General features: G+C 52.0%; 1 protein-coding gene across 1 annotated transcript in view; it reads left to right on the forward strand.

Annotated features, from left to right (window-relative positions):
- Window positions 1–12,789, forward strand: part of TENM3 (teneurin transmembrane protein 3) — a 2,383,554-nt gene that overhangs the window by 924,106 nt on the left and 1,446,659 nt on the right. Inside the window, exon 4 of the mRNA XM_082374697.1 lies at window positions 2,952–2,992. The gene's annotated coding sequence lies outside the window, so the exon portion shown is untranslated. The remainder of the gene's footprint in view (window positions 1–2,951; window positions 2,993–12,789) is intronic.

Raw genomic sequence — 12,789 nt, forward strand, 5'->3', positions numbered from 1 at the left:
GAATGATGGGCCATGGAGGCCAAGAGTAGGGAGGGGTAGCGGAGGAGACTGGAGTCTGAGAAAGATAACTGAAAATTGAAGATTAAGGCAAAGAAGTTATGGGCACCTAACGTGGGGAGTCAAGCCGGTAAGGGCATCCTGCCGTCGAAGTGAAGCAGAGTCACCCCTGATGAATTCAATATCCGACCCACGTGCCAGCTTCTCTTAGTCAAGTCTTCCTGTTTGTCAGAGCTGTATGCGGCAGATGCCAGACACTGTTCTGTTAATTTTAAAAAATGGAAACAATCTAAGCAATTGAGACAAATAACAGACCCCAGATAGATTGTGCTCTTTTCTGTATTTCCCAGGCGTTCCCACTGAATCAATTCTTACATGCCGAAAGGTTAGACAATATAATTCTGGAACAAAATATAAACTTAGAGTAATCTCCAAGTGCCTCATTCTAGAATAATAAAAATTTAAAGTGCAATTCTGGAATATTTTAGACTCAAGGAATATATGTGTACATGTATATATAGCTATATGGCTTAGCAAACTGGTCAGGGGAGAAGAGGTATATGTATATATGGGTGTGTGGTGGAGAAGCGGGTGGGTAGAGGATTCGGGCGAGTGAGAAGGAATGAACAAAATCAGGACACAGTACCTAACTTTGTAGCACACCAAAGTATAGAATTCAGTGAGCAGAGCTAAGGTTTATTCTAACGAGGCTCATCAGCCCAGTTATGTCGACAGGTTGGTAGAAACGTCTACAGAAGTCATGGAACAGGGGAAGCCAGAAAAGAGAGAGGCATTGAGAGGAGGTGATGAGAACTCAGAAGTACACTTTGTGAGAACGCGAAACCCAAGGACAGATCGTGGAGGGGCTGATGCTGTGTTCTGGCCCGTAGCTGAGAGTCTCGTGGCTGTTCATGCCCGTCCTGCCTCCTGCCAGGCGCCAGGACTGTGGGAAGCAGCCTTGGTGAGCAGAGCGTGGCCCCCGTCGCCTGCGTCTTACGTTGGGTTACTGCTTCAGAACATTGTTATGCCTGACTGTGAAAGCAAGGATTTTGGTATCAAAAGTGATTCCACAGAGACACACATTCACTTCCCACCTGATGTTTGTTAGAACACAGGCTGTCGTGAAATCAACACCATTTCCTTATTTCTGTAATAGTTTCAAATGAGCTATACCGTGAAGTTCTTTTATTGATCTTCTCCCTCTCTCAGGGACTTTTTAATTGACGTCTTTGCAAAATACGGAGCTGTATCCAGCTGCCTTCCCCTAAAGATAGGCGACAGTTTTATCCGCACATTCGAATGTTACTATTGAGCCTGATTTGTGGCGTGTTTCCCTTGCTTTCAGGGTTCTCTCGAAATTCCATCACTTTGATGTATCCCTCAGACTTCTAAATTCCCCTCTAGCCTCAGTTTTACTACTCAACGTAGCTTCTGAGACTGTGTCGTGTAGACTTTTCTCGATGGGGATAGGGAGTGGCTCTATCTGCAGAAATTATGGCGTGTGTCATTCTCAGAGTTATTGGCTCCACCCTTAGCTCAGCATTTCCAAGAATCAGACTCATTATTGAATGTGCTGTTCAACACCATGATTATGCCTCTGTTCTTTCTAAATCAATTTCTCTTCAGCGCCCCTTAACTGTAGAGGGTTTTCATGTCTCCCCACGCAGATGACTCTCCTCCTCCTCACATCTGAAAACACGAATTTTCTGTCTTTTCTTTGCCCCTTAATGCCTCGCCCTTCTATTATTTAACTTTCAATTGTATCACTTAACTCTGTCAAGTATCCTGACATGCAGCTTGCACAAAAGCTGCTGTGCACGCTGAAACTCATCTTATTGTTGGCGACTCCTCCTAGATTAAAGATCTGTGCTTGTGCTTTGTGTATCGTCTTCATAGTAACTTCCCTGGATAAAAGAGACAAGGAATTTAACAAAACCCAGTGTTAAATCTTCTGATAATATATGTAGGTCACCCTGAGGCTGTTAACATTATACATATAAGCACCGACACATTTAAGCACCTGACAGACAACATCCCAATAGATTATCTGCTATAAATAATACAGATCCTTCCATCGAATTTATATCTTTTATCATAAAATTATTGTACAGTGAGCCATCATGGTATAGAAGAGAAATGATGAGGAGAGAAAGAAAGAGAAACACTTGAATTCATATCTGTCTGCCCCATTTTGCCCTTGGCCATATGAGCGTCCAGTCAAGACCACCATGCTGTTTCCACACCAGTTTTAGGATTGCAAATCGGCGCAGGTGATGCTGGTTCACTGCGCCTCTAACCCTGCCTTGACCATAACTCTTTTTACCCGTGCTTTGAGGATTCAGACTCAGCTCTGAGTGCACTGAAGCAAAATTGGAGCATCTGGGTGGAGTGTCAGAACAGCAGAGCTCACATCAGTGCAGCACCCCATTGGCTTCCTGCAACCCAGACTACAAACGCTGCATCAGTGGTGCTTGAGAGGCTGTAGATTAGCTCGTATTCATATCTAGGTGCAATGATTTGTGAAAACTTGTTGGAAAACCTCAGTGACATAGGAAATCTTTTTTTTCCTGTGATCTTAATTGGGTTTGTGAATATATGTTGGTGCTAGTTCAGAGTACAATTCCACTGTTTTATTCTCAATTATTGTATTAATCTTCTGGTTGTTTTCCTTAGCATGCATGTAAACAAACTAACAGCTTGACCTACTTAGCATGTGGAAGAATAGCACTTAAAAAAAAAAAGATTTATGGTATGCTCCAGTTTAATCTTTGGAGAAAAGGATTGTGACATTACTATTATTGTTACCATTATTATTTACTGTGGCCAATGCTATAAATTTATATCATTGAATCATAAATCGTATAATCATGTTTTGTTTTTTTTTTCCATCTTGTTCAATTAAGTGGCCTGAGTAAAGTAATACTGTCTTAGGTTTTGTTGTTGTTCATTTGCAGGCTGGTGATGGAACTTCATTCTTTTGACTTCTAGATTCCTTGTAAGTAAATTTATGACCTTTTCCTAAAATTGAGAGCTGCTAAAAAGTTCCACTGTTTATTTTTTACCTCTTTACATAAAACATAAAAATAATTCTAAGGGGAATATATTTTTCCTAAGCAGTTCTTTATATTTGCTGAGACTTCCTTGGGGATTTTACGCATTTGGTGTGTACATGTGTTCTCTGAGCGTCAGTGTCAAGAAATAACCCTCTAAACGTTTATGACAATCATACTCCTAAAAACATTCCAATAAATAACAATGTATTATGAATACTGTTATTGTAAGTTACATGCTAAATGAATTCAGGTGAGAAAACTTCAAATAGTGAGAGACACATTTTCTTCTTTGATCTACCTACCAATGACGTTAATTCACTTGGTTTTCACTGAAGCCATGCTGATCATAAAAAAATTTCTTTGATATTTATGTGGACAATAGATGCCCTTTTAGGAACATTATTATACTTTGGTAGTAATTAATATGCATACTTAATTAACTATTTAGAACCCAGTGAGAAGAGTATTTCAAACAAACACAAAAACTGTGCTATGTTCACGTGAATCATTGCGGTTGCTGTGTATTCAGTGCGCCACCCCAATTAAAATTCAGCACCTGAAATGTTACACAAACTGCTCTAAGGTTTAATGTTGAAGGTCATGTATTAACGTGATGTGGATATAATCAACTGGGCCTTGACGTTGTGCTGACTGATAATGTGACTGCTGCTTGGTGCTGTCTACTAAGGGACACTTGCAGAAAAGGTCGGAGACTATACCAGCCAGCATTCCCAGGAAGCATTTCTGAGGATGGGAAGGAGAAGCAAATCATCCCAGCCTCATGCCTTCCCACCCTTTCCTTTGGCCATATTCTCCTTCCCAGTGGTGATCCTGGAAGGAGGTAGAGAAGGTAGCTTAGATTCTAGAAAAACTTAGGAGTCCACTAAGAGATAACTGTGTTTTCTGAACTTACTGGGAATTCTGACTTGAATAGACTAATTGTATGTATGCCAGGCTTCTGTTAGCCTTAGCATTTAGGACGCTCTTGTCTGCTCTCCTTGAGGTGGCTGTCGGTCGTTATTTGCGTGCCAGGAGCTACTTGAATGGGTATCGCATTGGCTACATTTGCTCCTTCAGATTCAGCGGAGAAAGTGCTGGGGAGGCTGAGCTCCTCGGAAAGGTGTGCGTGGTGGAGGAGCAAGGCCAGGGGGCCTCAGCTGTGGGGAGACTGTGTGGTTATAGCATTTCGTTATGTCACTCTTCCTGCGCTTTTTAACTTCGTAAAATCAATGTCCACGGGAATAACACAACTTTAATATCTGAATAACGTGTGATACTTTTCTGGCAGAATAGCCCGTAATGAAGCATCAATGTGAATGTTTGTATACACATTTTTAAAAAGTGTTGCACTTGGGTAATGTTAACACATCACAGTTAGACCTGACCGTACTGGGTCCCTCAGACACGCGAGAGCATCCCTGTTGTGTAATAATCGACGCTTGTTACGTTATTATACGTTGTATAATAATCTACAGCCATTTTTGGACAATGGAGAAGAGGACAAAGTAGGCTGGGAAAAAGTCAGCACGCTGTTAAAATGACACAGCGATTGGGGGTGACGCTGGGCAGAAATGGAACGTGCTTTAAAACAAGTGGGTTCTTTCTTAGAAGGGGGGGGAACAAGTTAAGAAACATACAGTTTGACACATTATTATCGTGAATTAATTTTCTAGTCATTATAGGTGTGCTGTTAACGGTTCTGATTGTGATACATTTGTTTGGAATCCATGTAGTTCAAACATTTATTTTTAGAACTGTTTGTCACTTTAAACTAAGTAAGCAGTTTCCTGGTTTTAATGAATTTACTGCTTGGAAGCACTGACTGTAAATTTGCAAGACCAAGTGAATGGAGCTGCCCCGTGGAGGCTGGTGCTGACCATCCCTGTGAGCATTTCATGTTGGGAGTTTGTGTTTTGAATGCCTGCCTGCCTTCAGTCAGTGGGGTGTTATTTTGAATGCTATGCTTGAATATCAAAGCCTGTTCTATCTTCAGTGAAATTGTCCCTTGTCAATCTAGTGCTTTAAGATGCAACCCCAAAATATTTCAAACATGTTCGTCTTTTAGCCGATCTACACCCCTACCCCCAATTTGGGGAGTGTCACTACAGATAATATTCAGTGAATTTTCTTTCAGTCACCAATTATGGTCGCTCCAAGGTGAATCGTATGCTGTGATGCTCTCGGTATACTTTGTAGTATTTCTCACTTGGTGCCAGATTGATGTCCCTGGTGTTACCACACCTCTGGCATTTCTTCTACTCTTTTTCTTGCCTCTTCAGAGAAGCCTGCTCTCCTACTAATACCGAATCTGAATCCGGCCTCTGTACCGCAACACCAAATTAAATCTCAGAGCCAGAGTTCTTAACCACTGTGCCACCAGGGAAGTCCTAAGTGTTTATTTATATCAGTAGTTCAGCTGCTGTTCTAACAGTTTTAGAACTTCCCTTACTTAATAGAATAAATTCCAGAAGATTTAGAGAAGGCCCGTGTTTTCATTCTAAATACTCACTGGTATTTCTGCATGTGGACTTGATATTTGTTTCTTTGATCTTGTATTGCCTTTTGATACTTTCATCTATCACAGGTACTTCAGAAAAAATGTAATAATGTTTAATTTGGACCGTGATAAAATGGCTTACATCAAAGTGTTCACACACACATTCATTCATTCTGGGAATACTGATCTAAATCTGATCAAGAGCCTGTATTCTTCTGCAGCAGACCTGTGCTGTGGTATATGGCATGGCATATTGCACGACGACAAAAGAAATCATCAGCTTTAAGACCCCCGAGAAGGAAGCGGTTACTCTTCTAGGGATGGTTGCAGTAAGGGTCACTGAGATGTTGCACATTTGTTTGGTATCAAAAGAGATTTAATAGTTTTTCAGATAAAGAAAAAATATGATATACATATATGATTATAAAATAACATTTATTCATCACTTACTATACGTCAGATACATCTGTAGGTGCTTCACATATGTTAACTCATTTAATCTTCTTAGCTATTATTAGTATTCTTCTCTACCAATCAAGATAGGCACAGAGTAGGTACATGATTTGCCCAAGGCTACATAGCAAGACAGTAGCCGAGTCAGGATGCGTGCCCAGGCGACCTGGTTCCAGAGCCCGCGCTCACAGGTAGTTCCTTAGTGTGCGGCTCGGATGACGTCGTGGAGGGGGGGTTACAGTGGGGAGCAGCCCGAGCTCACGGGTAGTTCGTTAGTGTGCTGGCTCGGATGACGTCGTGGAGGGGGGGTTACAGTGGGGAGCAGCCCGAGCTCACGGGTAGTTCGTTAGTGTGCTGGCTCGGATGACGTCATGGAGGGGGGGCTACAGTGGGGAGCAGCCCGAGCTCACGGGTAGTTCGTTAGTGTGCTGGCTCGGATGACGTCGTGGAGGGGGGTTACAGTGGGGAGCAGCCCGAGCTCACGGGTAGTTCGTTAGTGTGCTGGCTCGGATGACGTCATGGAGGGGGGGTTACAGTGGGGAGCAGCCCGAGCTCATGGGTAGTTCGTTAGTGTGCTGGCTCGGATGACGTCGTGGAGGGGGGGTTAGTGTGGGGAGCAGCCCGAGCTCATGGGTAGTTCGTTAGTGTGCTGGCTCGGATGACGTCGTGGAGGGGGGGTTAGTGTGGGGAGCAGCCCGAGCTCATGGGTAGTTCGTTAGTGTGCTGGCTCGGATGACGTCGTGGAGGGGGGGTTACAGTGGGGAGCAGCCCGAGCTCATGGGTAGTTCGTTAGTGTGCGGCTCGGATGACGTCGTGGAGGGGGGGTTACAGTGGGGAGCAGCCCGAGCTCACGGGTAGTTCGTTAGTGTGCTGGCTCGGATGACGTCGTGGAGGGGGGGTTAGTGTGGGGAGCAGCCCGAGCTCATGGGTAGTTCGTTAGTGTGCTGGCTCGGATGACGTCGTGGAGGGGGGGTTACAGTGGGGAGCAGCCCGAGCTCACGGGTAGTTCGTTAGTGTGCTGGCTCGGATGACGTCATGGAGGGGGGGTTAGTGTGGGGAGCAGCCCGCGCTCACGGGTAGTTCGTTAGTGTGCTGGCTCGGATGACGTCGTGGAGGGGGGGTTACAGTGGGGAGCAGCCCGAGCTCACGGGTAGTTCGTTAGTGTGCTGGCTCGGATGACGTCGTGGAGGGGGGGTTAGTGTGGGGAGCAGCCCGAGCTCATGGGTAGTTCGTTAGTGTGCTGGCTCGGATGACGTCGTGGAGGGGGGGTTACAGTGGGGAGCAGCCCGAGCTCACGGGTAGTTCCTTAGTGTGCGGCTCGGATGACGTCGTGGAGGGGGGGTTACAGTGGGGAGCAGCCCGAGCTCACGGGTAGTTCGTTAGTGTGCTGGCTCGGATGACGTCGTGGAGGGGGGGTTAGTGTGGGGAGCAGCCCGAGCTCATGGGTAGTTCGTTAGTGTGCGGCTCGGATGACGTCGTGGAGGGGGGGTTAGTGTGGGGAGCAGCCCGAGCTCACGGGTAGTTCCTTAGTGTGCGGCTCGGATGACGTCGTGGAGGGGGGGTTACAGTGGGGAGCAGCCCGAGCTCACGGGTAGTTCGTTAGTGTGCTGGCTCGGATGACGTCGTGGAGGGGGGGCTACAGTGGGGAGCAGCCCGAGCTCACGGGTAGTTCGTTAGTGTGCTGGCTCGGATGACGTCGTGGAGGGGGGGTTACAGTGGGGAGCAGCCCGAGCTCATGGGTAGTTCGTTAGTGTGCGGCTCGGATGACGTCATGGAGGGGGGTTACAGTGGGGAGCAGCCCGAGCTCATGGGTAGTTCGTTAGTGTGCTGGCTCGGATGACGTCGTGGAGGGGGGGTTAGTGTGGGGAGCAGCCCGAGCTCATGGGTAGTTCGTTAGTGTGCTGGCTCGGATGACGTCATGGAGGGGGGGTTACAGTGGGGAGCAGCCCGAGCTCATGGGTAGTTCGTTAGTGTGCGGCTCGGATGACGTCGTGGAGGGGGGGTTACAGTGGGGAGCAGCCCGAGCTCACGGGTAGTTCGTTAGTGTGCTGGCTCGGATGACGTCGTGGAGGGGGGGTTACAGTGGGGAGCAGCCCGAGCTCACGGGTAGTTCGTTAGTGTGCGGCTCGGATGACGTCGTGGAGGGGGGGTTAGTGTGGGGAGCAGCCCGAGCTCACGGGTAGTTCGTTAGTGTGCTGGCTCGGATGACGTCGTGGAGGGGGGGCTACAGTGGGGAGCAGCCCGAGCTCACGGGTAGTTCGTTAGTGTGCTGGCTCGGATGACGTCGTGGAGGGGGGGTTAGTGTGGGGAGCAGCCCGAGCTCATGGGTAGTTCGTTAGTGTGCGGCTCGGATGACGTCGTGGAGGGGGGGTTACAGTGGGGAGCAGCCCGAGCTCATGGGTAGTTCGTTAGTGTGCGGCTCGGATGACGTCGTGGAGGGGGGGTTACAGTGGGGAGCAGCCCGAGCTCACGGGTAGTTCGTTAGTGTGCTGGCTCGGATGACGTCGTGGAGGGGGGGTTACAGTGGGGAGCAGCCCGAGCTCATGGGTAGTTCGTTAGTGTGCGGCTCGGATGACGTCATGGAGGGGGGTTACAGTGGGGAGCAGCCCGAGCTCATGGGTAGTTCGTTAGTGTGCTGGCTCGGATGACGTCGTGGAGGGGGGGTTAGTGTGGGGAGCAGCCCGAGCTCATGGGTAGTTCGTTAGTGTGCGGCTCGGATGACGTCGTGGAGGGGGGGTTAGTGTGGGGAGCAGCCCGAGCTCATGGGTAGTTCGTTAGTGTGCTGGCTCGGATGACGTCGTGGAGGGGGGGTTAGTGTGGGGAGCAGCCCGAGCTCATGGGTAGTTCGTTAGTGTGCGGCTCGGATGACGTCGTGGAGGGGGGTTAGTGTGGGGAGCAGCCCGAGCTCATGGGTAGTTCGTTAGTGTGCTGGCTCGGATGACGTCATGGAGGGGGGTTACAGTGGGGAGCAGCCCGAGCTCATGGGTAGTTCGTTAGTGTGCTGGCTCGGATGACGTCGTGGAGGGGGGGTTACAGCGGGGAGCAGCCCGAGCTCACGGGTAGTTCGTTAGTGTGCGGCTCGGATGACGTCGTGGAGGGGGGGTTACAGTGGGGAGCAGCCCGCGCTCACGGGTAGTTCGTTAGTGTGCGGCTCGGATGACGTCGTGGAGGGGGGCTACAGTGGGGAGCAGCCCGAGCTCATGGGTAGTTCGTTAGTGTGCTGGCTCGGATGACGTCGTGGAGGGGGGGTTAGTGTGGAGAGCAGCCCGAGCTCACGGGTAGTTCGTTAGTGTGCTGGCTCGGATGACGTCGTGGAGGGGGGGTTACAGTGGGGAGCAGCCCGAGCTCATGGGTAGTTCGTTAGTGTGCTGGCTCGGATGACGTCGTGGAGGGGGGGTTACAGTGGGGAGCAGCCCGAGCTCATGGGTAGTTCGTTAGTGTGCTGGCTCGGATGACGTCGTGGAGGGGGGGTTACAGTGGGGAGCAGCCCGAGCTCACGGGTAGTTCGTTAGTGTGCTGGCTCGGATGACGTCGTGGAGGGGGGGCTAGAGTGGGGAGCAGCCCGAGCTCATGGGTAGTTCGTTAGTGTGCGGCTCGGATGACGTCGTGGAGGGGGGGTTACAGTGGGGAGCAGCCCGAGCTCACGGGTAGTTCGTTAGTGTGCTGGCTCGGATGACGTCGTGGAGGGGGGGTTACAGTGGGGAGCAGCCCGAGCTCACGGGTAGTTCGTTAGTGTGCGGCTCGGATGACGTCGTGGAGGGGGGGTTACAGTGGGGAGCAGCCCGAGCTCACGGGTAGTTCGTTAGTGTGCTGGCTCGGATGACGTCGTGGAGGGGGGGTTAGTGTGGGGAGCAGCCCGAGCTCATGGGTAGTTCGTTAGTGTGCTGGCTCGGATGACGTCATGGAGGGGGGGTTACAGCGGGGAGCAGCCCGAGCTCATGGGTAGTTCGTTAGTGTGCTGGCTCGGATGACGTCGTGGAGGGGGGGTTACAGTGGGGAGCAGCCCGAGCTCACGGGTAGTTCGTTAGTGTGCGGCTCGGATGACGTCGTGGAGGGGGGTTACAGTGGGGAGCAGCCCGAGCTCATGGGTAGTTCGTTAGTGTGCTGGCTCGGATGACGTCGTGGAGGGGGGGCTACAGTGGGGAGCAGCCCGAGCTCACGGGTAGTTCGTTAGTGTGCGGCTCGGATGACGTCGTGGAGGGGGGGTTAGTGTGGGGAGCAGCCCGAGCTCATGGGTAGTTCGTTAGTGTGCTGGCTCGGATGACGTCGTGGAGGGGGGGTTAGTGTGGGGAGCAGCCCGAGCTCATGGGTAGTTCGTTAGTGTGCTGGCTCGGATGACGTCGTGGAGGGGGGGTTAGTGTGGGGAGCAGCCCGAGCTCACGGGTAGTTCGTTAGTGTGCTGGCTCGGATGACGTCGTGGAGGGGGGGTTAGTGTGGGGAGCAGCCCGAGCTCATGGGTAGTTCGTTAGTGTGCTGGCTCGGATGACGTCATGGAGGGGGGGTTACAGCGGGGAGCAGCCCGAGCTCATGGGTAGTTCGTTAGTGTGCTGGCTCGGATGACGTCGTGGAGGGGGGGTTACAGTGGGGAGCAGCCCGAGCTCATGGGTAGTTCGTTAGTGTGCTGGCTCGGATGACGTCGTGGAGGGGGGTTACAGTGGGGAGCAGCCCGAGCTCACGGGTAGTTCGTTAGTGTGCTGGCTCGGATGACGTCGTGGAGGGGGGGTTACAGTGGGGAGCAGCCCGAGCTCACGGGTAGTTCGTTAGTGTGCTGGCTCGGATGACGTCGTGGAGGGGGGGTTACAGTGGGGAGCAGCCCGAGCTCATGGGTAGTTCGTTAGTGTGCGGCTCGGATGACGTCGTGGAGGGGGGGTTACAGTGGGGAGCAGCCCGAGCTCACGGGTAGTTCGTTAGTGTGCGGCTCGGATGACGTCGTGGAGGGGGGGTTAGTGTGGGGAGCAGCCCGAGCTCATGGGTAGTTCGTTAGTGTGCTGGCTCGGATGACGTCGTGGAGGGGGGGTTACAGTGGGGAGCAGCCCGAGCTCACGGGTAGTTCGTTAGTGTGCGGCTCGGATGACGTCGTGGAGGGGGGTTACAGTGGGGAGCAGCCCGAGCTCATGGGTAGTTCGTTAGTGTGCTGGCTCGGATGACGTCGTGGAGGGGGGGCTACAGTGGGGAGCAGCCCGAGCTCACGGGTAGTTCGTTAGTGTGCGGCTCGGATGACGTCGTGGAGGGGGGGTTAGTGTGGGGAGCAGCCCGAGCTCATGGGTAGTTCGTTAGTGTGCTGGCTCGGATGACGTCGTGGAGGGGGGGTTAGTGTGGGGAGCAGCCCGAGCTCATGGGTAGTTCGTTAGTGTGCTGGCTCGGATGACGTCGTGGAGGGGGGTTACAGTGGGGAGCAGCCCGAGCTCACGGGTAGTTCGTTAGTGTGCTGGCTCGGATGACGTCGTGGAGGGGGGGCTACAGTGGGGAGCAGCCCGAGCTCATGGGTAGTTCGTTAGTGTGCTGGCTCGGATGACGTCGTGGAGGGGGGGCTACAGTGGGGAGCAGCCCGAGCTCATGGGTAGTTCGTTAGTGTGCGGCTCGGATGACGTCGTGGAGGGGGGGCTACAGTGGGGAGCAGCCCGAGCTCATGGGTAGTTCGTTAGTGTGCTGGCTCGGATGACGTCGTGGAGGGGGGGTTACAGTGGGGAGCAGCCCGAGCTCACGGGTAGTTCGTTAGTGTGCTGGCTCGGATGACGTCGTGGAGGGGGGGCTACAGTGGGGAGCAGCCCGAGCTCACGGGTAGTTCGTTAGTGTGCTGGCTCGGATGACGTCGTGGAGGGGGGGTTACAGTGGGGAGCAGCCCGAGCTCACGGGTAGTTCGTTAGTGTGCTGGCTCGGATGACGTCGTGGAGGGGGGGTTACAGTGGGGAGCAGCCCGAGCTCACGGGTAGTTCGTTAGTGTGCTGGCTCGGATGACGTCGTGGAGGGGGGGCTACAGTGGGGAGCAGCCCGAGCTCATGGGTAGTTCGTTAGTGTGCTGGCTCGGATGACGTCGTGGAGGGGGGGTTACAGTGGGGAGCAGCCCGAGCTCATGGGTAGTTCGTTAGTGTGCGGCTCGGATGACGTCGTGGAGGGGGGGTTACAGTGGGGAGCAGCCCGAGCTCATGGGTAGTTCGTTAGTGTGCTGGCTCGGATGACGTCGTGGAGGGGGGGTTACAGTGGGGAGCAGCCCGAGCTCATGGGTAGTTCGTTAGTGTGCTGGCTCGGATGACGTCGTGGAGGGGGGGCTAGAGTGGGGAGCAGCCCGAGCTCACGGGTAGTTCGTTAGTGTGCTGGCTCGGATGACGTCGTGGAGGGGGGGCTACAGTGGGGAGCAGCCCGAGCTCATGGGTAGTTCGTTAGTGTGCTGGCTCGGATGACGTCATGGAGGGGGGGTTACAGTGGGGAGCAGCCCGAGCTCACGGGTAGTTCCTTAGTGTGCGGCTCGGATGACGTCGTGGAGGGGGGGCTACAGTGGGGAGCAGCCCGAGCTCATGGGTAGTTCGTTAGTGTGCTGGCTCGGATGACGTCGTGGAGGGGGGGCTAGAGTGGGGAGCAGCCCGAGGAGCAAGAAGGAAAGCTCATGCCATTTCCTAGATGCACCGTCGTTCAGGGGGACATTAAGGATATAGTAACATGGAAAGAAAGAAGTAGCAAGTTTGAGAGAGCTTTTTGGGATTGGAACAAGTGTGGTGATAGGATTTAGGGATTCATTGGTTGTGTGAAGGAGAGAAAGAGGTTGAGAATATTCTACTATTCTATATTCTA

Source organism: Balaenoptera borealis (genome assembly GCF_965194805.1).
Source record: "Balaenoptera borealis genome assembly, chromosome: 21".
Taxonomy (NCBI): Eukaryota; Metazoa; Chordata; class Mammalia; order Artiodactyla; family Balaenopteridae; genus Balaenoptera; species Balaenoptera borealis.